We start from the raw sequence: 25078 nt of genomic DNA on the forward strand, positions 1-25078 counted from the left end.
GCCCCTCTACCCTGCGTCTGGGAGAAGATTCATCGTGCAGAGCCTTAGTTTTCTCATCTGCAGAATGGAAATAGGAGTGGTCCACCCAATTGACTATACTAATTTAGAGTTGTTTTATTTTAGATGGATTCATTCACATATATAGCACCGAGCTGCCATACACCAAGCCAGATACTGAGGACACAATGGCACAATTTCTGCCTTTGAAGAACTTAAAGTTAGTGGGAATCTCAGACAATAAATGGGCAGTTACAGTGCAATATTAAAGAGACTATAACAGGAGAAATACAAGTAATAATATCACTTATAAGCCAGGCTCAAACAGGAAGCCATTCAGGAAACGTATCCTTATGGAATTGGTATTGACACTGAATCCTAGTGGATTTAGCCAGTCAAGAGGCAGGGACAGAAAAGTTACAAAGAACTTAAAATCAAGAGAAAGCCTGGTTCCTCTGGAAAACTAGGTAAGTAGGTATGAATGAATGAAGCATCCTGGGAAGAGTAAGAGGTGATGTTGGGAAGGGCAGATGTCAGAAGAGGCAGGGCTAATTTGGATTGAAATGATTTTAATTTATCCACAGTTTTCTTGGATAATTTTATTTCCAGTAAAGTCTGTGTTATAACACATTGTCAAAGGTTGCAACAAAGATCTTAGGCCAAAATCCATATGCTCAACCTTTCTTATATATTTCCTCTTCTTGAATCCCAATCATAAAATCTCTACCATTGTATGACTTAATGGGTTGTTGCAATAGTATTTAAGATGCTGACCAGTGGAAACCCAAAGACAGAGTATTTCAAAATAGAAGTGATTTTAGAGATTTTCTACTTTCCAGAGGCAGTTTAACACCCAGAGATACAGTATATAATGTACTGTATGGATCTGTTGACAACTTAGTTATGTTTGGAACTACATTTCCCAGAATCCCTTTTCTTAGATGGTCTGGGTTAGAGTTGCCAAAAGTGACGTTCCATGCTGCTCTCAGAACATAATACAAACTCCTTAGCTTTGTCTACACAGTCCTCAGACCTCTTGAAGGGCCCAGGATGTCTACGCTTAACCTCTGCCTTCATCTCTGTCTTGAACATCCTTCCCCCTTCACCTCTATTCCTTCACCTAATTCCCCTTTATAATTCTCGATTAAATATCTTTTTCTGTGGAAATTTTTCCTTGTGGACCCCGATGGTGGTTTTAAACAAGTCTATGAACACTTCTAAGTCCCTTCCCTTTAAATCTCAGTGTTTTTTGACACTTTGACCAATAGAAAACAGTGGAAGTGACACCATGTGACTTGTAAATTTAGGTCATAAAAGACCATGCATTTCTACATTATTTACTGGAATACTTTCTCTTGGACTCCTGCTATTCCATGTAAGAAATCTGGCTATTTTGAAGCCTCCATGATGGAAAGGCTATGTGCAGGTATATTTGGGACAATATCTCCAGCTAAGCCTAACCTTCCAGAAATTCCTACCAAGGCAACTGCCAGTGAATGAAGCTATCTGGGATCCTACATCCTCGCTCATCCCCTAGATGAATACCACAACATGACCTTGTGTCATGCTTCACATATCCTCTTATTTTAGTAAAAAGTTCTCTAAGTATCTTAAGGATGTGTCTCATAGGCCTTCCTAGTTAACATATTGTGTTTCTAAGGCTCTTAGGGGCACTTTTTTCCCACAATTGCTTCACAGGCACCCCAAAGTTGAGAAGAGCTAATCTTTAAGAGATTTATGACAGTGACTTTTTGTTTACTGAAATGAATTTTATTAATTGTTGCATAAGAAACCCACAAAGTTTTACAAGAAATTATATCAGTATGAACTGAAATGGACAGAAACATTCCAAAAAGAAAAGATTTCTGTGAACAAGAAGCACACTGAGAAAATCACTTAGCTGAAAACATAGGCAGGAATGACTCGGGGGTGGAACTAAGAGATCAGAGAATGGACCAAAGAGTCGTGGAGAATTCCTAGGAGCATGATTCAGGCCTAATCAAAGAATAGACAACATGTTCATGATTGAATTTCAGAATTGCTATGAACCAGTGACTGCTATGTGCCTTCTATTGCCCTCCTTTTGGAACAGGACAGTATATTGGGGTTTTCCTATTCCTTATCACCACCATGGGGGTGAGGATAGAAAAATTCCCCTTTAATCTTTAGATTGAGAGGAACCATACCTAGAGAACTAGACCTGAGGAGACTTATCTGTTTCTGGATCTAATTTGGGCAATGACATGTTGGACCTCGGGCCTGAACCCAATGGCATAATAGAATGAGACTTTTAAAAGAGGAGGAAGTGAATGTATTTTGCATATATGAGAAATTTAAACAACTTTTGGTAATAGAGATGACTGTGACAGTTTTAAAATATAGCTACAGATTCTTTAACACTCTTATTGAAAGAAGGTATCTAAAAATCCTCTCCCCTTGAAGCTGTGAAGGCTTGTGACTGCTTTGATCAATAGAGTCCTGTTATCCCCAGCAAGGTAACAAACAAGTTAGTGAAGTCATCTTGGATTGTTCAGACTAATCCACCCCCCGAGCTGAATATCACCAGGTGACCTCCATCAATACCACGTGAAAGAAAAGAATCACTTAGCTGACCCCTGCCCAAATTCCTGACCTACAAACTAATGAACTCTAAATAAATGGCTGTAGTTTTGCGATTGTAGTGGCTAAGTTTTGCGATAGTTTGTTACACAGCAGAAAATTACTGGAACATCACTCAAGGCTAGCTATAAATGCCCTGTGTCTATGCCTCTATGAAACCCCGTCCTCTTTAAACTGTGCAGTGTAATTATCTGTGAAAGACATATACTCTGACAAATATAAAATACTGATGAAGGAAATTGAAGATGATACAAAGAAATGAAAAGATATATTGTGCTCTTGGATTGGAAAAATTAATATTGTTAAAATGGCCATGCTACCCAAAAGAAATATACAAATATAATGCAGTCCCTATCACAATACCCATGAAATTTTTCATAGAACTAGAATAAATCATCCCAAATTTTATATGGAACCACAAAAGACCCAGAATTACCAAAGCAGTCTTGAGAAAAAAAGAACAAAGCTGGAGGTATCACCCTCCCTGACTTCTGATTATACTACAAAGCTACAGTAATCAAAACAGCACTGCATATGCACAAAAACAGACACATAGATTAATGGAAAAGAATAGAGAGCCCAGAAATAAACCCAGGTACCTATGGTCAATTAATCTACAACAAAGGAGGCAAGAATACATAATGGAGAGAAGACAGTCTCTCCCATAAGTGGTGCTGGTAAAACTGGACAGCTACATGTAAAAGAATGAGAGTAGAACATTTCCACACACCATATACAAAAATAAAGTCAAAATGGATTAAAGACCTAAATGTAAGACCTTAAACCATAAAACTCCTAAAAGAGAACATAGAATGCTCTTTGACATAAATCATAGCAATATTTTTTTGGATCTGTCTCCTAAGACAAAAGAAATAAAAGCAAAAATAAACAAATGGGACCTAAGTAAACTTAAAAGCTTTTGCACAGCAAAGGAAACCATCAACAAAACAAAAAGACAATCTACAGAATGGGAGATAGTATTTTAAAATGATATGACAGACAAGGGATTAATATTAAAAATGTATAAACAGGGACTTCCCTGGTGGTGCAGTGTTTAAGAATCCACCTGCCAATGCAGGGGACACAGTTCGAGCCCTGGTCCGGGAAGATCCCACATGCTGCGGAACAACTAAACCCGTGTGCCACAACTACTGATCCTGTGCTCTAGAGCCCACGAGCCACAACTACTGAGCCCACGTGCCAGAACTACTGAAGCCCGTGCATCTAGAGCTTGTGCTCTGCAACAAGGAGAAGCCACTGCAATGAGAACCCCGCGCGCCACAACAAGGAGTAGCCCCTGCTCACTGCAACTAGAGAAAGCCCACGTGCAGCAACAAAGACCCAAAACAGCCAAAAATAAATAAATAAATAAATTTATTTTAAAAAATAGTATAAACAGTTCATAAAACTCAATATCAAATAAACAAACAACCCAATCAAAAAAATGCGCAGACATTTTTCCAAAGAACACATACAGGTGGCTAACAGGCACATGAAAAAATGCTCAATATCACTAATCATCAGGGAATGCAAATCAAAACTACAATGAGATATCACCTCATACTTGTCATAATGGCTATTATCAAAAAGTCTACAAATAACAAATGTTGGTGAGGATATGCAGAAAAGGGAATCCTCCTACACCGTTGGTGGGAATGTAAACTGATGCAGCCACAGTGGAAAACAATATGCAGGTTCTGCAAAAAACTAAAAATAGAGCTATCTTATGACCCAGCAGTTCCACTCCTGGGTACATATCCAGAAAAAAGGAAAGAACTAATTTGAAATGATACATGTATCCCCATGTTAATAGCAGCACTAATTACAATAGCCAAGATATGGAAGCAACCCAAGTATCCATCAACAGATGAATGGATTAAAAATTTGTAGTATGTATATACAATGGAATATTACTCTGCCATAAAAAAGAATGAAATTCTGCCATTTGTAGCAATGTGGATGGATCTACAGAATATTATGCTTAGTGAAATGTCAGACAAAAAGACAAATGCTGTATGATAATCACTTATATGTGGAATTTAAAAAATGAAATGAATGTATATAGCAAAACAGAAACAGACTTGCAGATTAGAAATCAAACTAGTGGTTCCCACTGTGGAGAGGGAAAGGAGGAGGAGCAAGATAGGGGTATGGGATTAAGAGATACAAACGGCAATGTATAAAATAGACAAGTACAAAGATTGTACAGCACAGGGAATTATAACCATTTTTTGTAATAACTTTTAATGGAGTATAATCTATAAAAATTCTGAACCACTGTGCTGTACTCCTAAAACTAATATAACATTGTAAATCAACTATACTTAGATAAAAAATTTTCTTAAAAACACTGTAGTATAATTACTTGTTGACTTGCCTGTGTCACCTTCCCGGTGAGTGTTCCCTGAGGATGAGGATGGTCCCCAGCATCAAGAACATTAGCTTGCATAGTAGGTACCCAGTATATTATTTGTTTTTTTTTCTTTTTCTCACCCTGATATATATATATATATATATGTATATCATGATTGATAGTTATATATATATATATATATATATAGAGAGAGAGAGAGAGAGAGAGAGAGAGAGAGACAGATCTATCTATCTATCTATCTATCTCTCCAAGGTTAGAGTATGGATGGAGATTCTTAAAGATGTTTCTTTGTTGTTGTTCTGGTCTCACTAGGCTGAGTTCGGGTCTTCTGACTTCCACAGCTTCCTGTAGGACTATAGGCTTGGTCTGTCTGTGGATATTTATATGAAGGACATCCACTAAAATAAGAAACAGGCCCAGAGTAGTTAGTTCCTCTAGAAATACACATGGATTTGAAACCAAAGTGGATAATTACTGTGCTGAAACATGTTTTGAGTTTTGCCTCTCCCAGAACCTTTGAGAACTAGAACATAATGTGTAGCCAAACCTCAAACACCCCTGGGTTTGCACATCTCTAATAATCCCATCCAGATACATTTACTTTCACATAATGGATGTCTGGTTCCAAGGTTTTTCCAGCATGAAAAACAACTCCTAGAGAAAATTGTTCTTCTGTGAGCAGCGGCCTGCCTGATTCTCCCACAGCTGCATGGTCACCCCAGAAATTTCAGACCTGACTCTCGACCTTCCTGTTTCAAAAATAATCACTTCACTTAAATGTGTGATGAGTTTACCTACTGGGAAAAGCTAGGATTCAAGCCAGGCTTGAATCCCAACTCTGTCACTCACCAGCCATGTGACTGTCAGCAAGTTACTTAATCTCTCTGAGCCTGTTTCCATATAAGCCAAAGGAGAGAATACTAGTGTTTGCTTATAGGGTTGTTGCAAGTGTTAGATTAGTTAATGTATGTAAACACTCGGCAGAGTTCTGACACATAAAAGCTCTCAATGAATTAATGAATGCCGGTTGTTACTATTATTATTACATCCTTCCCTGCTCTACTTTTTCAATAGAAAATTATCAGACTGGAGGGACCTACATCTCCTCAGATTGTCTGACTCTGTTCAAAGATATTGGATTGGTCACAATCACCCTGGAAACCTATTATCTTCCTTCTTTTCCTTAGAGAAAAATGCCAAACCAGCACTTGGCATAAAGTGTGAGGGAATCAATATCATAGAGGAAAAAATATATATATCCCAGTTTATTTTCCTTTAGTTCATGACCTACCCCATTTTGCTGTGATTTCTACTTTTACCCTGTCAAAGGCAGACTTCTGTAGTTACATGACTGTATTTTCTGAACTGTAAATAAGGATCCGTGGTCTCACAAATACAAATGTTCTTAAGGGGGCAACATGACTCAATATTTTAAATTGAGACTGCCTTAAAAAAATGTAGGACATATGGTGACCATACCCATAGCTCTCAAAGCCTGATGCCAACTGGCTCCAAAAGAAGAAAACCAAAACAATCAGAAATCTCTTCTATTTGCCAAAACAAATCTTGTGTCTCTCTCAATGTTATTCCTGTAGATATCTTTGTTTGAATTGGGCCTGTTCACCAGTTCCATTTCTGCTACCATCTCTGGGGATGAGGGAAAGAAAACACCTTCATATTCATTCACATTAGCAAGAAATTCTTTTTTGGATGGAATTTAGGAGCAATGAAAATTAGAAAATTTTTGTGTGTGTTTGTGGTTTCCTTTCCTTTTATTTTTCTATATAGAGAGTCTTCTGCTATGGCTTTTCCTTCTGGTCTCTCACTAATTACTACTAATAATTTAAAATAACGATATACTAAAATTATTATTATTACTAAACACATTCTATATTATGGGCATTTATCATGCATTTTCTCCTGGATATACTTAACCCTCACAATGGACTTGCAAGGTAGATATCATTGTCTCTAGTGATTAGAGAGAATAAGAAACTGGTCCAAGTTCATAGAGTTAGTAAGTGATAGAATATGGATTTGAATCCAGAAATATCAAATATCTTTGATCCCAGAAATATCAATTAAACATGTACTGAGCACCTACCAGGTGCTGCACTAAAATATTTAATTATTTTCTCTGATCCTCACAGCTGCTGAGATTAAGAAAATTTCCCAGGGTCATTGAATTTGTAATTAGTGGAACCAGGAGTCAAATCCACTTTTCCTTTTCTTTTCTTCTCCTCTTTTTTTCTTTTCTTTTCTTTCTTTTTTTTCTTTTCTTTTTTTTGTGAGTGCAGTTTCAAAACTCTTTCTAAACCCCCTTAGGGCATCTGGGAGCAGAAGTGCAAAAAAACCCCACAATGGTATGTTTAGAAACTTGAGTCCTGGGAGGATATTGAGTGAAGAGAGCAGGTACGGAAGGTGGGACTAATACCATCACAGAATCCTGCCTCTTAGTATGAATGAGTTTATCATCGGTAAGTAGTGGGAACAAAGCTGGTGAGTACAGAGGAGAGTTTAGGAAGCAGGAGTAAATTAGAAAAAAGAACATCAGAAGTCAGCTCAGTATCACCTAAGTTTTAGCACTGTGTACGGCCAGACTTTGTCATTGTAAATGATCTTCATTTTGAGCAAGAATATTTATTAGAAAAGGCTTCAAGTGGCTGTTTCAATTTTTGGAGAAAGTAGAAATACCAAGTAGAACCAAGAAGTAGAAAAAAAATTGTTGTCGAAAGGGTAAATATCAGAGGATAAAATCATTTTGATTTTGGTCAAAGAAGGAGAATACTTCTTTTAAAGTGATTCTGCTATAAATGAGAAAAAGAGGAAAACATTAAAAGCTATCATCTTAAATAATTTCCAGTTGAGATTATCAAGCTATTCTGTCTGCCCTTCTAATTTACATCCTCCCACATTTAGCTGCCCAAATACATTTGGCTTGATGTGGAGAAAGCATGAGGGAAACAGTAACATTCCCCTTGTTCATTTTGACCTCAAGTTTCTTAATTTTTATTTTCTGAATGAATTCCCACTAATCCCAGTTATAGAAATATTATGTGCTCATCAGAGTAAATATAAAGTATACAGAAAAGTTAAAAGATCGAAATAAAATCTCCCACAATCCCACTATTCTGACATTGTTAACATTTTGACATATTTCTAATTTATTTTTCTATCTTTTATTTTAAAAATGACATTATAAAAAATACACCTTTTTTACTCAAAGTATATCATAAGCATTTTCCCATGTCATTAGTGTTTGAGGACATGTATTTTAATCACAGTCTAAATGTGCATCTACATATCATAGTGTATTTAAGCAATCCTCCGTTGTTGGATATTTAAGATTGATTTCAAATTTTCACCATTATAAATGTAGTGTTCATCTTTGTACATAATCATTCCATGGCCCATACCTCTTTTAGTATACCCCTTGCTCAGTGTTTCTCAGCTTTTTTTCTCTCACAGACATGATTGATAGTATTTGCATTTGAGACTTTTCCTAGGATTATGTGTTACATTTATCTAAGGTTATATATATCCAATTTCTTGTGTTTTAATTAAATGTAATACCTATACATTTTTATTTCCTTCAAGAAAGCACAGAAGAGTGGAAATGAGTAAAAAGTGATGTAAAGGATTGCCACTGGGTCCACTATATTTTATAAATAGACACTGTATGAATTTCAGTACTTTATTACTAGTAATAATTTATTTCAAACATATCTTATAGTTGATTGTGCCACCTAATTGGAAAAAAGCACTGTTTAGCTGACCTTAGCAAGCACCCTTGTAATCTCTGAGTGGGTTGAGCATGCATTCACATTGAAGACCATACCTAGCTATGATTTCTGTCTTTAGAAATAAAGGCACTTGTATTTATTTACATAGTAGTAAATTACAAGCTATAGCCAGAATTAGGTCTTCATTTTGAGAAGGGAGTAGCTTAAGCTTTGGGAAGGGCTGAATAAGCATAAATGGGTGCATACCTATCCCACCCCTGTCCAGAGTATCTGATGCAATTTTCCTGAGGCCACCCCCTCCCCATGCCCCCTGACTCCGAATCACTGCTTCAGAGGGTATAACTAAGCCTTTTTTAAAAATAATTAATTAATTAATTAATTTTTTATTTTTGGCTGTGTTGGGTCTTCGTTTCTGTGCAAGGGCTTTCCCTAGCTGCGGCGAGCGGGGGCCACTCTTCATCACGGTGCGCGGACCTCTCACTATCGTGGCTTCTCTTGTTGCGGAGCACAGGCTCCAGACGCGCAGGCTCAGTAGTTGTGGCTCACGGGCCTAGTTGCTCCACGGCATGTGGGATCTTCCCAGACCAAGGCTCGAACCCGTGTCCCCTGCATTGGGAGGCAGACTCACAACCACCGCGCCACCAGGGAAGCCCCCAACTAAGCCTTTTTGTTCTCTCAGGACAACATCTGTGGTCTGAAATTCTAGCGAATTCAGCTGCCTACCTCTTCATCTTTGAGCGAATAAGGTAAGGTCAAGATGGATTTTTTTTTTCCTTAGGTTGGGAGATGCATGACCATTTAAGAGAACTGAAAAGTACATGGGTTGAAGCATGTGGGTGATAACTTGATATTATCTCCTCCAGGGACGGTGTTCTACTTGAAACATTTGTAGGATGTGACCTTTTCACAACTGAGAAGGGCATGCCATCTCGATGTGGTATTCGCAAACAAGCCCATCTTGATGGGTCTGAATGTTGCATCTTAGAATAATCTAATCGTAGGTAAAAGACATTTACCTACCGGAAGAATTTTAATGCTGTATTAGTTGACCCTTTTGGCTGCAATGACAGCACTAAAACTTGAACTAGTTTTTTTTTTTTTTTTTTTAAGGGAATTAATTTTTTTCATTAAAGCAAAGAAATTGTTTAACAATCAAATTATGGGAAGAACAAGAATGCTGTTGGGTAAGGAAACAAGAACCAGCCAGAGACATATAATGGCAGAATATTCTCTCTCTCTCCCTCCCACCCCTCTCTCTCTCCAACTCTTGCCTGGTCTTCTTTCCTCACAGGCATTTCATTCCGTGTCACTGCAAATTAGTTTTGTCCACATTGCTGAAAACATATGGTGGGGTGGGAGTGATAGTTCCAAGTTTTTTTTTTTTTTTTTTTTTTTTTTTAAGTCTTACAGTTTCTGCCCCTTGGGAGAACTGGCAGGCTTTTCTACCATCTCAAGTCCAAAACTAGAGGAAAAGATTCCTTGGCTGGTTTGGGTCAGATGAACAAAGAGGTGTCATAAGAAAAATGTTGGAGAAATTAAGAAGGAAAGGTTCTCCTAAAAGTGTTTACCCCATTAGGCTGCATGGAAGCCTGCTATTTCAGATGATTTGCTGAAGAAGGGAGTGAAAAAGGAGTTGAAGGGAGAGGAAAAAGACAGGGAAAGAGAGTATTATATGACACATATGCAAGTTGCTTATTTTTCCTGGTGCTCGTGATTCTCTTTCTCCCCCCCAGTTCTCTGGCACTAAGGTTCACAAATGGAGGCCGGAGGTCATCTTCTCCAGCTTATGCAGCAAGAGCTGCGTGTGTTTTGCGGGGCATCAATTTCCCTCGTGAGTTCCGGCTGCAAAACAGCAGACCTGTGTGCTCTTTCTCACACCCTGGCATTCAGCTACCTTCCACTGCAGCCAGCTGAAAACTACGCTAGTGGGAAACACATATGGGAAACCCAGAAAAGCCACAACGTCAAAAGCAATAGGCAGTGGAACAGGCAAGTTTGAGATAGGTCTCTACTGGTCTGCACCACCTTTTATACCTGAAGTTTCAACATGAGAAGTAGTCTTTGACATTCACAATTTTTCCTTCAAAAGCTCCCCACCCAAGCCCATGCAAAGGAGAGTTGGTGTGATATAGGTGCATGGCCCTGAGCAGCTGACTTTGGATCTATGCTTTGAATTACAGACTAATGTAATTCAATTTATTTTTATTTATTTATTTATTTTTACTTTTACCCTTGGTGGCGATATCAAACTTAAAAGCCTATAGATGCCAGGCAAGTTACATTAAAAAAAGTTGTAGAAAGGATGAAATGAGAGATAATAATTACTTCTAGCAAGTTATTGTTATGGGACTTACTACTGTCCAAGCATCTCTATTTTTTCTCTTAAGAGAAACTGTAAATCCAGCCTTTTCACAGAATGATTGAATATGGCCCACCCAAATGTATGAATGGACTGTTTTCGGGCCCTTTCACCCTGTAGGACTCAAACTTTCAGTTCTCTCTTCCTGTTTTTGGAGATCTGGCCTTTGGACCCCATTTGGCATTGTATGTTTCTGTTCTTTATTTGGTGGACAGAGAAGTTGTCTTGTTTTTGAGTAAGGCTATCATCTTTTTATCCTTCATTTCTTGTTTTATCTTACTTTTCTGTGTTTGAGCAGGGAAGGGACCCACAGTACCATTTTGACAAGAAACCCTGTCTCATGCTCTTTCAACTATACCATATACGCTCGGTTAGGATGACTTATTCCGTTATAATTAAATCCATCTCATCTGAAAGGACTGGATTTGTTAAATTCCCTGCTGAAATTCACAACACCATGAAAGGAAAAATCAGATTAGTTTGGTGTATTTTTTCTTAGTAGACTCACACTGTTTTCAAGCAATCAGCACTTTCTTTGCTCAATGCTCTCCAAACATCTATTTAATAATTTAGTTTAGAAATTTGACAATAATTAGTAGGAAATCTCAGTGGTCTAACTTTCCTGAGATTTTTCTTTCCCCTCCTTTTTAAAGTTAGGACAGCATGTGCCTATAAATTTTTGAAACCTTGTTTATTCTCATAGTTATTAAAACTGCAGCCTTGTATCAATGGCACAAAACTGGAGGGAAAGCTAAAATGTTTAGGAATAGTATCCAGACTCAGAAGACCTTGACAAGTTAAAGCAATGAACTCAATTTCAAGAAATACGTTTTAGAAAGTATCAACTCCTATACTTAAGCAAACAAAACAAAACAAAAACAATTTAAAAAACCCCAAGAATTAGGAAAAGAAATCAAAGATTTTGATTGACTGCCAGCTCAGTAGGAGTCATAAGGGTGATATGGCTAACAAAAACAGAAACAAACCAAAACAAAAATAGAAAAACACAAATTGAGGAGTAGTACAATGTTCAGAAACATGGATGACAGTGACATTTTTAAAAACATGAAGCTCAGTAGAAGAGCACCTATGTTAGTTGATAGAATTAAGATTACCACTGGCTGGAATTACAGAGTTTACCCGTATTACAAAATATATGAACAAAATGTATTTAGGAGCCTATATCTGTGGTTCCCCCAAAACTGCACATAAAAAACAAGGAGGGTAGATTACATAAGGTCCCAAAGCAGCTGTGTTTAATTTCAAAACCAAGCTACCTTTTTCCCCAGTCCTTCTCCTGCAGTGTCCTCTCCCTCCCTGAAGGCGCTCTAACACCAGGTGTCCCGCCACACACTAGGCAACACAGTTGCCCTCGCTTTCTCATTCACTCCCAGCTTCCAGTTCATCACAGACCTAGTCATATTCCGACCTCCACTGGTCTGGGGTAATTGTACCTCCCAGGTGTTTTCATCGTGCCTGTGCAGACCTGTATCTCTATGGCCATCACACTGCATGCCCTGCTTCCTTGTTTGCCTCCCACCCATTCCTGCCCTTGCTGGTCTATAAGCATCTTGAGGCCAAAGGATCTGTTTTGTTCATCACTGTGTCCCCAATACCTGTCACATTGCTCGGCACATAATACTTTCTCAATAAATATTTGTAGAGATGTATGCTTAGTTAAACCTGGAGAAGAGAAGTCACAAAAAAAAAAAACCCTGAAAGATATCTTCAAATATTTCCAAGCAAACCTATCAAAGAGGTGTTAGACAACAGGAGGAGTCATAAGCAGGACAGTGTAGTGATAAAAAGCGCACACTGTGGAGTCAACTGCCTGTGTTCAAATCCTACCTCCTCTGCTTAACGGCTGCAGGGCCTTGGACAAGTTATTCATCCTTCCATGGCTCACAGGTAAAAGAACACCTATCTCACTGTCTTGTTGTGAGGACCGAACGAGTCCAAACAAGTAGCATATTTCAAAGAACGCCTGATGTGAGTAAGGCTTCAGTACAAATCAGCCATGACACTGACCGTGATTCTTCATTTAGGTCTCAGTCTGTAATAGTCATGAGCGGTGTGCATCCATCCGAAAACAGGGTCTAAAGCGCAAATTACATGCAAGTAATTTATTTTGAAGATATTCTCAAAGAACAAGAGTGTGGGCCAGGGAAGAGTAAAATAGGAAGTAGGAAAAGCCTCCATCCTGCTAGAAACCCTGTGAGGAGCTGTGGAGAGTGTGACTTGAAGTGGAAGAGAAGGGTATTCATCCACTGACTCCTGTCTGCGCTGGTCAAGGTCTGCCCGTAGGGTATTAAGTCTCTTTCATGTCCTGTGTGCACATGCATCAGAACAGCCGAGCAAGCCTCACAGGTAGAGAAAAAGAGGTCTTGGGAAAGATTCATGTATACAATGTATATATAATAATGTACTGTATTATATAAAGAGATACATAATGTAAAATATATACATATATAAATATATACACATATTTTTATATGTATATACACATCCTCTATATAAATTATATATATATACTTCCTCTGTATTATACACACACACACACACACACACACACACACACACACACACAAAGATGTACAATGTAACTGAAGTAAAATGCAGTCATTTATGTCTGGGTGCTGCAAGTGGCTGGAGTAAACAAGTGAGCAGAGAGGATGTGAGGTGGGCACAGGAGGTCCTGTCCCTGTGGTAGTGGTAAGAATGATTCTGCTCCCAGGAGTGAGGACATGGCTCAGCGTGACCACTCAACCTGCTCCATCCACCTGCCACAGGGAGAGGCTCAGGGATGGATATGCAACCCTGGGCTAGTTTATTGCTAAAAGAGGATGTATCTGCCAGGCCCAGAAATCCAAGGTAGCTCAGCATCATATAATCACGCTCTTTGTAGGACTGAAAATCTGAATTCTCTCTCTCAAAGAAATGTTGATGGGAGCAAGGCAAGGAGGTGGGAAAAATAGCATGAGATCACATGGGGACCCAGGAGGATCCAGAGAATATGCAGACACCTCCTGCTGTGTATTTCACTCAAATTACCTGTGCCTTACTTCTTCTAGCCTGTTGTTTTCAGTTGCTCTGAGGCAGAGTCAATATAGAAGCAGTTCTTTGAGAGCTAGAAGGATGGTAAAAAGCAAGGCATATTCCTAAGACACAGAAACTATAGAGACTGGGTCCATGTTCAAAGACCATGACTCAGTAAGATAACTGGTTCTGTTTACTAACAAGCTGGCCAGCTTCTGACTGAGTTTTTAAGGGAGATGTGCTGCCAGAGAAACCCTAGGCCTGCAACTTCTCAACCCTAAAAAACCGTAAAACTCCAAATCTGCACCCAGAGCAAATGCACCATTAGATCTAACAGACACAGGGCCATTCCCCAAAGAGGAATCATATAACACTCTTTTTGGACATGGCCATAGAGGACAAAAATAAGGAAGGTCCCCCTGGAGCAAAACCTGGGATCAACCAGGATGGCTGTCCGATATCTCACTCCACTGCATGCAGGAATTCCTCACTAATTCTGCCCACCTGTGTGAGATCTGCTGTGAACTAGTAAACTTTGCATATTGTCTTAATTTCTCTCCTTTTCTAGCTGGGAATTTGAATTGTGAATATTCTATTTTCCCCTCCATATTGCATGTTCTTTTTTTTTGGAGAAGGCTTTAATATATCACTTAGTAATGGGTTATAAGCCCATGCAGAACCACATCTGGCCCTGCCCTAGAAGAATGCTTGCCCGCTGGAGAACCTCAGTTTACAGCTAGGTGCAGGAACTAGGGGCAACTGAGTTGTTCCCATGGCAGAGGAAGTATGTCCTTTCTTTCCTGTTGTATATGGAGTAATTGACATCACGCAGGGGAAAGGGCGTAGATGTTAAATTGTGCACAAAGAATGGGATTTTGTCTATACAGTACCATTCTACATTCCTTCTTTTGGGTAATTCTCCTTCCCTCACTTTATAGGAATTCTCTTCAGCCCATGTGGTTCAAGGGGGACTGATTCTTCTTCCCCCAATCCCTTGGTCCCTAGGGATGGATGTTTGACTTAGAACTGATGGACCAGGATCCTCTAAGCTCACGACTATAGTTACTGGCACACAGAGTGTGAGACAATCAGTTCAATCAGCCTTCCCAGGGCCTTGGAACCACTGGATCCAGCTAAGCCTAAACAACTCTGGGGGACTTTTCAATTAATCCATTCTTAAAAACCAAGATAATTTGAGTTGGGTGCTGTGACTTGCAACTGAAAGATTTATGGCAAATCCTCAGCTTCTTATATAGGAAATATTTCCTAACATTCAGACTTAGCCAAGAATGGAAAAGACTATTTTGAGTTCCCTTTCCCTGGAGGTTATCCAATAAGTGGATGGTAACCATATCTACAAAATGCATTCAATCAGTACCCAAAGGGAGACAACTTAAAATCTCAACCAGTACTGTATTTGGCTCTCAGTCCATAAGCTCTAGACACTGTGTCATTCTATCAAGGCCCAATGTGACTCCTCTTGGTGCTGAGAGGTGTATTCCAAAGGGTTCCTAAAAGAAAAAGAATGGATGGGGGATAATTCTTGGGTAAACAATCAACCCTGTGTGCCTTACCACTCAGCAGAGATTTTTTTTTTTAAACATCTTTATTGGAGTATAATTGCTTTACAGCGTTGTGTTAGTTTCTGCTGTATAACAAAATGAATCAGCTATATGTATACATATATCCCCACATCCCCTCCCTCTTGCATCTCCCTCCCACCCTCCCTATCCCACTCCTCTAGGTGGTCACAAAGCACTGAGCTGAGCTCCCTGTGCCATGTGGCTGCTTCCCACTAGCTATCTATTTTACATTTGGTAGTGTATATATGTCCATGCCACTCTCTCACTTCATCCCAGCTTACCCTTCCCCGTCCCTGTGTCTTCAAGTCCATTCTCTACATCTACGTCTTTATTCCTGTCCTGCCCCTAGGTTCTTCAGAACCATTTTTTAAAAAATTTTTAGATTCCATATATATGTGTTAGCATACAGTATTTGTTTTTCTCTTTCTGACTTACTTCACTCTGTATGACAGATTCTAGGTCCATCCACCTCACTACAAATAACTCAGTTTCATTTCTTTTTATGGCTGAGTAATATTCCATTGTATATATGTGCCACATCTTCCTTATCCCTTCATCTGTCAATGGACACTTAGGTTGCTTCCAATGGAGGCAGCAGAGATTTTTGTAGAGAGCATCTTATACATTCTTTAAGGTTCCATTCAAATCTGATATGCCCTTATCCTATGAAATATAGAACAAAATCAACTTTAAAAAATGCTTTTCCTAGTCTATTTTGTTTAAAGTTTATCTTCTTGTTTATTCCATCTCTAGGATTAGTAGGTAGTTGCTCAAACCCCCTTTCCCATTAGATGTTAATCTACCATCACTTTATAAATGGGAAATGAGTGTTGAAATTTCTCAAGCTTGATATAAATTCATAGAGTTTGAGTTATCTAATTTTGATGAGGATTACTGCCATAGAATACACATTTTTCTTGTGAGGCATCTGTATAAAGACATTTTAATTCTGGGAGCAACTTAGATTGCAAAAGGTTGAACATTTCCTTCTGCTACTCTTTTAAAAAATAATAGTCATAGTGCCTGTGGCTTGTGAAGTTTTACAGGAAGCCATGAAGAGAAGCTGTCGTATGAAAGGATGCTTATTAAAATCCTACATACATTATGTATGAATCTGCACTTTTTTTGACCTCCTCTCTTGGAACTGTCCCAATCCAGATTACACCAGGCTGAGCGGTGAAACTCAGAGAAAACTGCAAACCTCTTTAATTGGGGCATTAGGAAGTTTCAAAACAGCAGTTCATGAAAGCCTCTCAAGGATTTAAGTTTCTCAAAATATATAAGCCAAGTTCTTGTGCGAATGTCATGTTCTATCCTGAGAAATATAGCTCCAGTCAACATTGAGTACTCCAGGCTGGCGGCTGGTCAAAAACAGGGATTGTAAGCCTTATTTTAGAGTCTTTATGGAACCAGCAAAATTAGGGAAATAATAAATGCATGGTAGAGGGTTCTTCTTTTATATTTACAAACTATAGATTCTCCACTTATCAGCCTTAGCAGACATAAATGAATAGGTGTTTAGTATAAAGGGAAGGTAGAAATAACATGGAAAGAACAGATGCTTTTTTCAGGCACATTTAAAATGCTCAGAACCAGCTGGTATGGAATTCTGGAAGGAGCCTTAATCTTTTGATCTGGTGAAAGGCATCTTTGCAGCTTGAAAGGCAGAGAGACAAAAGGGGCTACACGTCTTCTCTAATAGCTGAAAGCTCCCATTTGGTGAGGAGGGAATGGTTTAAATCAAGCATGCAAAAATAAATTACTGAACCACCCACCTCTTCTCCTACTCAACTGCCTGAGCCAGGAGTTCAGGCTGCCCGCACTCCCACCCTCAGAGAACAACTCAGAAAAGATGCAGCTATGGCCAGGGTTGGGGCAGTGAGGGGGCCAACATGCCCCACACCTGGGCAATGGGAAAACTTTTCTTGGAAACCTGAATAATACATATGCGTCAAAGAAAAGTATCAAATCTCTGAAAACACCACTTAGAAAAATACATTTTGGCTTTTCTACAGATCCAAAAGCATGTTTGACCCAATTTCCAGTATCATTATCTGCTCTGTAACCCCTGTCTGTTTAAATTTTTAGGTGTAGCTTATATCCTGTTCTAGGTATTAGCATAGCAAAAGGGCTCTTAGAGACACTCATTCCATCTTTTTTTTCTTTTTTTATAAAGCATTACTGAAAATGCCAAGCATCGTGCAAGGTAGTCAGGACAGAAATTAATTAACCCAGTTCTGCCCTGAAGGAATTTAGTGGCAGAAACATAAATACAAAAATAATTAAGGGTTCTGGTTAAAAATCAGTGACTGATAATACCGGTTTATCTTCTCTCCTTCCTCAGATCCTACAAAACACATAGTAAAGGAATAGAAAGAGGTATTAATCCATAGGAACAAAAAGAATAGAAGAGACAATGACAGGAGAGCAAATTTTTGAAATAAAAAACACAGATAGGAGAGAAGTAGCAGATTTAGAGGAATGGAAGAAGTTAACAACCCAAGAGTCTGCTGAGGGGGATACAGAAGGAAGCGAGAGATTTGCCTCCAGGCTGGTACCAATATGTATTGGGGATTGGGAGGTGGGAAGACTGGACATGACTACTAAACCTACTTTAAATTCATGACCACCAACCACCTGGAAATTTTCAGTACTGCTAGCCTTGAATGATGGCTAATCACATACCAAATGAATTCCACCCATTTTAGGTACAATGGAGCGGAGAGGGCAGGGAAGCAGGTAAGAAAGTTCATTCATTGGTTTGTATGGCAGAAGACACCTGGCTCCATTTGTGTGTAAACTTGTAAATGGCAAGTGGACTGATTTCATCTTCCAAGTGTCCCATGCTTGCAGCAAGCCTTTGAAAAAGAGACTGTAGAGAAACATGCTCTCTTGTTAGCATAAAATAATTAGCTAAGTACAAACGGGAAACAACCCAAATGGTGAGGGAGTTCCTGTTGTTTACCTCCTTTCCAATTCTGGACTGTAGTTTCCAAAAGCAACAGGAAGGCAGTTTTGCCCCAAGAATTTTCAAACCACATAAACCATTCCAAATTCCCTTTGATATGCCCCAGCCATCCAGCATTTCCCAAGAAATCCACCCAGCTTGCTTTACTTTTAGAAGTCATGATGTGCAGTAGCTCTAAATGGAAATGTACATGCTCAGCCCACGAGTCCATGGAAGGTTCTGACACAATAAGATAAAGGGCCCATAGTTTTGCTTTCAATTTTCCCTTGTGGCCCCCAACCATAAAATGTGAGGATGTTGAGTTATGCAACCAGGGCTGGTCAGTGGGTGGGGTTTCCATTTCTGTTTTTTTGGATAATTCAATGAGAAACAGATTAAATATTCATAGCTCTGCCCTCAATCTCTTTTTGCAGAAGCCAAAAGCTGTCAGGCTGTTTGTAGAGACAAAAGTAATTTTGCCAAATGTCTGCGGTAAGTTTCCCAAGAGTGTGGAGGTGATCTGAGCACCAGACCCAAATTGACATGAAAAAATATTTTCTTTAATTAAGATAGTTTTCTGATTAAATATCCATTGCCAGTAATTTGGGAAATTCAGAAAAATACCAAGAAGGTAGAATTGATGATTACTTGCTGATTAATTAATAGGATATATGTGAAGAGGAAAGGGGGGATTGAGTGAATTCTCAGGCTTCTGACTAGAACAGCTTGGTAGATGGTGGAACCATTGAGACAGAGAACACTCTTAAGAGGGACATGTTAGGCTGAAATATAATAACTCACTTAGGACATTCGAACTTGTGGTGTGGGAAGAACATCTGAATGGTTAGATCCAGTAAGGCGTGGGAGAGGCTGGTTGGAGCTCAAAGAGAGATAAGAACTGAAGACACAGACTTGGAAGTCCTCTGCAAGTATGTAATAAAAGCCATGGGAGGAGATGAGAGAGCCCAGGGATAACAGGAAGGGTAGGAAGGGATGTAGAGATGAACAAGTGGAAAGGAATTCACGAAGAAGGCTGGAAGAGGCATCCAGAGAAGTAGGGTGAAAACTCAATGGGACATGAGAAAATGCAGCCAGTTGGTGTAGACAACATTTTCAAGAGATTTAGCTGTGAAGGGGAGGAACAAGATGTCAGGGGCGTGTATGTGACATTGATTTAAGAGATAGGATGAGACATGGTCTCTTCAGTCCCCTTTTATAATACAGAAGACTGAAACACTATAGATAATTCTACGACATCAGGCCTTAACTTCTTGTTCACACCTACCTGGAAAAAATACAACTTTGTCTAAATCCAATACTCTACCTACTCTACACCAGCACTCAGGGACCTCAGCACCGCCAGAGAAAAACACAGTATCATAGTGATGGGCTCCACTTCAGCCTCACGATTATTAACCTCAAGTGGGTTCTTAAGTGCTCCCAAGCAACCCTACTTGATTCACTCTCCCTTTCTTTCACGTGAGTATTACAGACCTTCTCATCCCTCAACAATCCTCCAGGCCCTCCTGCTTCATCCTCACTCTTAGCTGATGACCTGGCTTCATATTTCACTGGGAAAAGCCAAGCAACTAGAAAAGAATTTCCACAAGCTCCAGACCGCATCTCCCCATTGGCATACAATACCATGCCTTCTCTCTGGTTAATCTAGATGAACTGTCTAGGCCCCTGTCCAACTCCCCCTCTTGAGTTTAACCTCCTATTCCATCCACCCCAGCTCTACCTCCAAGCTTCCCAGGATTTCTTCCATAATCAAGCATCTAAAGGGGTAATGCCTACCAGCATATGGTTCCTCCCAGACCAGTATCTCTTGGTGGCTATAGTGTGCCAGTTGTCAACTACACCCAAAATTACCTCTGAATATGGCCCAGGCTTATTTCCCTAGCTCCATCTTGATTCACTTTCATCTGCATATTTTATGTTCCAGCATTGTCAGACTAGCTGTATTCTGCACCCAAGTTATCTGGTTTCTTTCCTGTGTGCCTTTACTTCTGCAGCGTCCTCTGCTTGAAATGATATTCTCTGTGCTCCACTTGCTGAGCCCACCTTCCCAAACTTTTCCTCTTTGTCTGGCTAATTCTTCACCAACTTTAACACTGATAACTCATCTGAAAATACAGTTTTAATCATCAGCAGTGAAAATCTTTTGGACAGTAAGTAAGAACAATGAATGGGAATTTAAAAATATCTATCTTACATATGAAAACAACCTAAGAGTCTATGGATGAGTGAATCAATAAAGAAACTGTGGTATATATACAATGGAATATTATTCAGCCATGAAAAAGGAAATCTTGCCATTTACAACAGCATGAATGAAGCTGCAGTGCATTATGCTCAGTGAAATAAACCAGACAGAGAAAGACAAATACTGTATGGTATCACTTATATGTGGAATCTAAAAGAAAAAAAGTCAAACTCATGGAAACAGAGAGTAGAATGGTATTTGCCAAGGGCTGAGGGGTGGGGGAAACTGGAATATGTTGGTCAAAGGTTACAAGGTTTCAGTTACAAGATGAATAAGTTCTGAGGATCCAATGTACAGCATGGTGACTGTCAATAATATGTATTGTATACTTGAAATTTGCTAAGAGAGTAAATCTTAAGCATTCTCTCTAGACTCACACACACTCAGAGTAACTAAGTTAGGTGATGGATTGTTAATTAATTTGATTGTGGTAATTATTTCACAATGTATACATATATCAAATCATCACATTGTACACTTTAAATATGCGCAATTTTATTTGTCAATTATATTTCAATAAAGCTGAAAAAAGAAGTCTTGCTGGTGAGAATAAAGTAATAAATATATTCATATATATATATCCTACAAGAGCAGAGCCTTAAATTCCTCTCTCATTGCAGTTGCCACATTTCCTGGATTTTTCATGATAATTCTGATTTAAATAATTCTCTTCTTGTCCGTTATCACAATACGGAACTTATCAGATATATTGAATCTCAGAAAACGTGGTGTCTTATATATCTCCAGTTCTTCTGTGGGGTTTCTCTAAGTACTGCTGTTCCTCAAATCTATTAATTCTTCTGGATATATTTATTACTAATCAGTTTTATAGCTCCTCTGAACTTCAATTTCTTAGCCTGTAAAACAGGGATGACAATACTTACCTCAAAGTTCTGCTGCGAGAATTAAATTAGGTAATGTGTGTGTACAGCTATTGCTAAATAAATGTTAGTTCCTCCCCACATACTCAGCAGCTAAATTATTTGTCCAAAACTCATTTGCCAGTCAGTGAGCTATTTGTGAGTATTTCCTCTGGCTGGCACTGTGGAAGTTATGGATACAGAAGAGCCCATTAAGAGCCTTATGATCTTGTTGGAAAACCTTAGGATAAATAGAGGTCAAATGAATGCTAAACTGAATGGAATGATGAAGAGTCTCAAATAGGATTTAGAGAGGAGAAATATTAGAGGATCAGTGAGATTTGGCTAGAGTAGGAAAAGGTGGTACTAGAACTCAGTGGGAAGCCATAGAAAAATACTCTAAGAGAAGAATGAGTTTCATTTCAGGTGCCTCTTCTAAGTATTTGGCTGTAATGAGAAGGACCAACTCAGGTTCTGAGAGTGAGACTGCCCTGATTGATTACTAATGTCTGCTGTGACTATGCAGTGGGTTTTCCCAAGACCAGTGCAGCAGCCTATTTACCAAGACCGCCCCAGAGCATCATGGAAAGGTGAAGAAAGAAAACTGTTCTTAGTTGCCCCCCTTCAGAAGCTTTCCCTTCTTTTTTTCCTTTTGGTGCCCTGAGACTCTGGCTTATAAATCACCTCGCTCTCTGACAGGCTGGTTGGACAGGACTTGCTGCATCCTGGAAGCTTGGCAAGCTTACTGTCACAGTTCTTGCAACTTACAAAAGGCAAGAGTCCTGCCTGGTGAAGAGCTAAGGCTTGTGAGTTTGTCAGTGGCCTCTAGGGAAGCACCATTATAAAGCGTCTGACGGTTCCTGCCCTAAATATGCCACATTGTGAAAAATGATGGCAAGAATATTAATCCTAAGTAGGCTTCCCTGGGGTTCCTCACGTGGAATAAACTGGGTTACCTGAAGATCGATTGTGACTCCGTCATCAAACCTGGAATATCCTGCCATCTTTCAAACCTGTCCGAATGGTCTCCCAAATTGTGATATCCATTAGGAAGCCTCTGTGGGAAGCATCAGGCCACCTCACACATGAGTAGAAGGAACGTCAAAGGTTTATTTAGCCCTGAGCCATAGCAGTAAGGGAAGGACTAAATTATTCTTTTAAAAAGTTCTAGAAGATTTTTTATTTTGATGTCTCCTTAAAAGATACTTATGTTCGTGAGGAAGACAGAGTTGGCCCTCTGGAGAACTCAGAAGAAAATGAGGTAAAGGACATTGTTACATGACTTTGCTAAGGGCTGATATTAAGTCATACATGATATTAAGTCATATATGTCCTATGTGTAGGGTCTATAACACATCAGCTATAGGGAAAGGACTGGGTTCCCTTGCCCCCTCACAGATGGCAATCAGAAAACAATTTATTCAACATACGATTAGGGATTATCAAGGTGACCTACTACATGTCACTGTTCTTAAGGCAAACCCATAAAATATAATGACCATTGCCAGTTCCCCTCCCCCCCTGAAAAAGAGCTGAATTGCCATGGGAACAGACAGAAAAGAATGTCTGATGTGCTGCTGGGAGTTATGCCCAAAGATGTGAAAATACAGACTTACCAGGAGGATGTCAGGGTGAGTCTACATTCCAGACAGAGAAGCAGCCCGTGCAGAGGCCTGGATGCGTGATGGGGCTCAGCTTGTTCGGCAAGTCTGGAGCAAAGGGTGGAGCAAAGAAGTTGTGAGAGACGGAAGGCACAGACTTCCCGTAGAAAGTGGGAAACCTAGAAGCCATTCTACTTCATCATAGTGGTAGATGGCCCTTTTTCTCCTATCCCTTTGGCCTGTCTCCACTCGTCATATCAGTAGTGCCTTCAACACTACAAGGACAGCTGCCCAATAACCAATGTTCTTTCTTTTAGTAACAGCAACCCCATTTCCCCTGGAGAATCATCCATTTCCCAGTCTCATACCATGTGGTTTGGGTGCAGCTGGGCCTCTCTCCTAACGGTGGGGGTAGGCTTGTGAGCCGGAACTAGCCAATCAGAGCATGACCTCTGGCTGCTGTAATTGGTTTAGGAATGACCATGTGACTCAAGCTGGATCCTTAAGACCTAGTGCTGGAAATTTTGCTGTATTTTTGGAGAAAGGAGCACTCCATTGTCACACTGTCCTCATTCCCTTGGGGTACGTGAACTGTTAGTGATTTTTACCACCACTTGGAGAAACGACCTGAGAATGAAACCAATATTGAGGATAACAGAGCTGAGAGATGGTGAACAATGAATCACATATGTTTTCTGAGCACCCAGATCGAAGTCAACTTGGCCCCTTGTTTTTTACAGTAACATGAAACAATAAGCCCTTTTTACAATTAGATAACTGTTGCTTGCAAACAAAGTGGCTTCTGAAGCCCTAACCCCTGTCACCTCAGTGACTCACAGTGTCTTGGGGCATTTATTAACTGGATTTGACTCAAGGAACTAGGTCTTGGAAATCCTTTAATGCTCCAAGGAGGGCAGTTACTCAAATAGTATATGTTGGACTGCCATGGATCCAAATACCCTTAGCTACTATCCAAATACTCCTCACCCCACATGGGCTTCTTAATAAATGAATGTGCTTCCATTCATATGGAAGGAGAACTGTCCAACTCTGAGGCTAGGAGGTCTAGACTTCAGTGACAAGGTCCCTCTTGAGGATTCATCCAGGGCACAATAGCTCTAGGGGTACTACTACTTCTACCATGCCTGTGGCCCCCTTGGTCTAAGCAGTTGCTGTTTAATTTCCACATTCTAATTTCTTTGCCTTGTAATAAAATATCACTGTTCCTACTGGAATACCTCGCAGTAGTTATCACTCAAGTCTGCTCAACTATTGTAGGTAAACAGATTAAGAGGATTTGGAATCAAATAGACCTCAGTTCAAGTCTGGTTTCAGCAAATATTCACGATTTGACTTTGGACAGTTACTTAGTCTCTATGAGCTTCAGTTTCTTTATCTATAACATGGGGCTAATAATTAATACCTAACTCAAGGAATTGTTTGGATTCAATAAAATTTAAACAACAATATATCAAACCTGTCATTCAAGTTCACCGTAATCTGACTTACACTTTCTTTTCCAATCTTTTCTCCATTCTCCCTTCTCCACCCTCATATGTACTCAGTCGCAGCTGCACAGACTCAGTGACCATACCTGAATGCTTTGCACAACTCCATCATTGTGGCTTTGGCGCTATAGTTCCTTTCACCTGGAATATCCTACTGTCCAGCATCAAGACCCACCTCAAATCTT

The 25078-nt window shown here is 39.5% G+C and overlaps 1 long non-coding RNA gene across 1 annotated transcript in view; it reads right to left on the reverse strand.

Moving 5' to 3' along the window:
• Nucleotides 1-23737, reverse strand: part of LOC137772422 (uncharacterized) — a 119071-nt gene extending 95334 nt beyond the window's left edge. The window contains exon 1 of the long non-coding RNA XR_011075473.1: nucleotides 23401-23737. This is a non-coding gene — a long non-coding RNA (uncharacterized lncRNA). The remainder of the gene's footprint in view (nucleotides 1-23400) is intronic.
• Between the last annotated feature and the right edge of the window lie 1341 nt (nucleotides 23738-25078).

Source organism: Eschrichtius robustus, chromosome 11, assembly GCF_028021215.1.
Source record: "Eschrichtius robustus isolate mEscRob2 chromosome 11, mEscRob2.pri, whole genome shotgun sequence".
NCBI classification, from domain to species: domain Eukaryota; kingdom Metazoa; phylum Chordata; class Mammalia; order Artiodactyla; family Eschrichtiidae; genus Eschrichtius; species Eschrichtius robustus.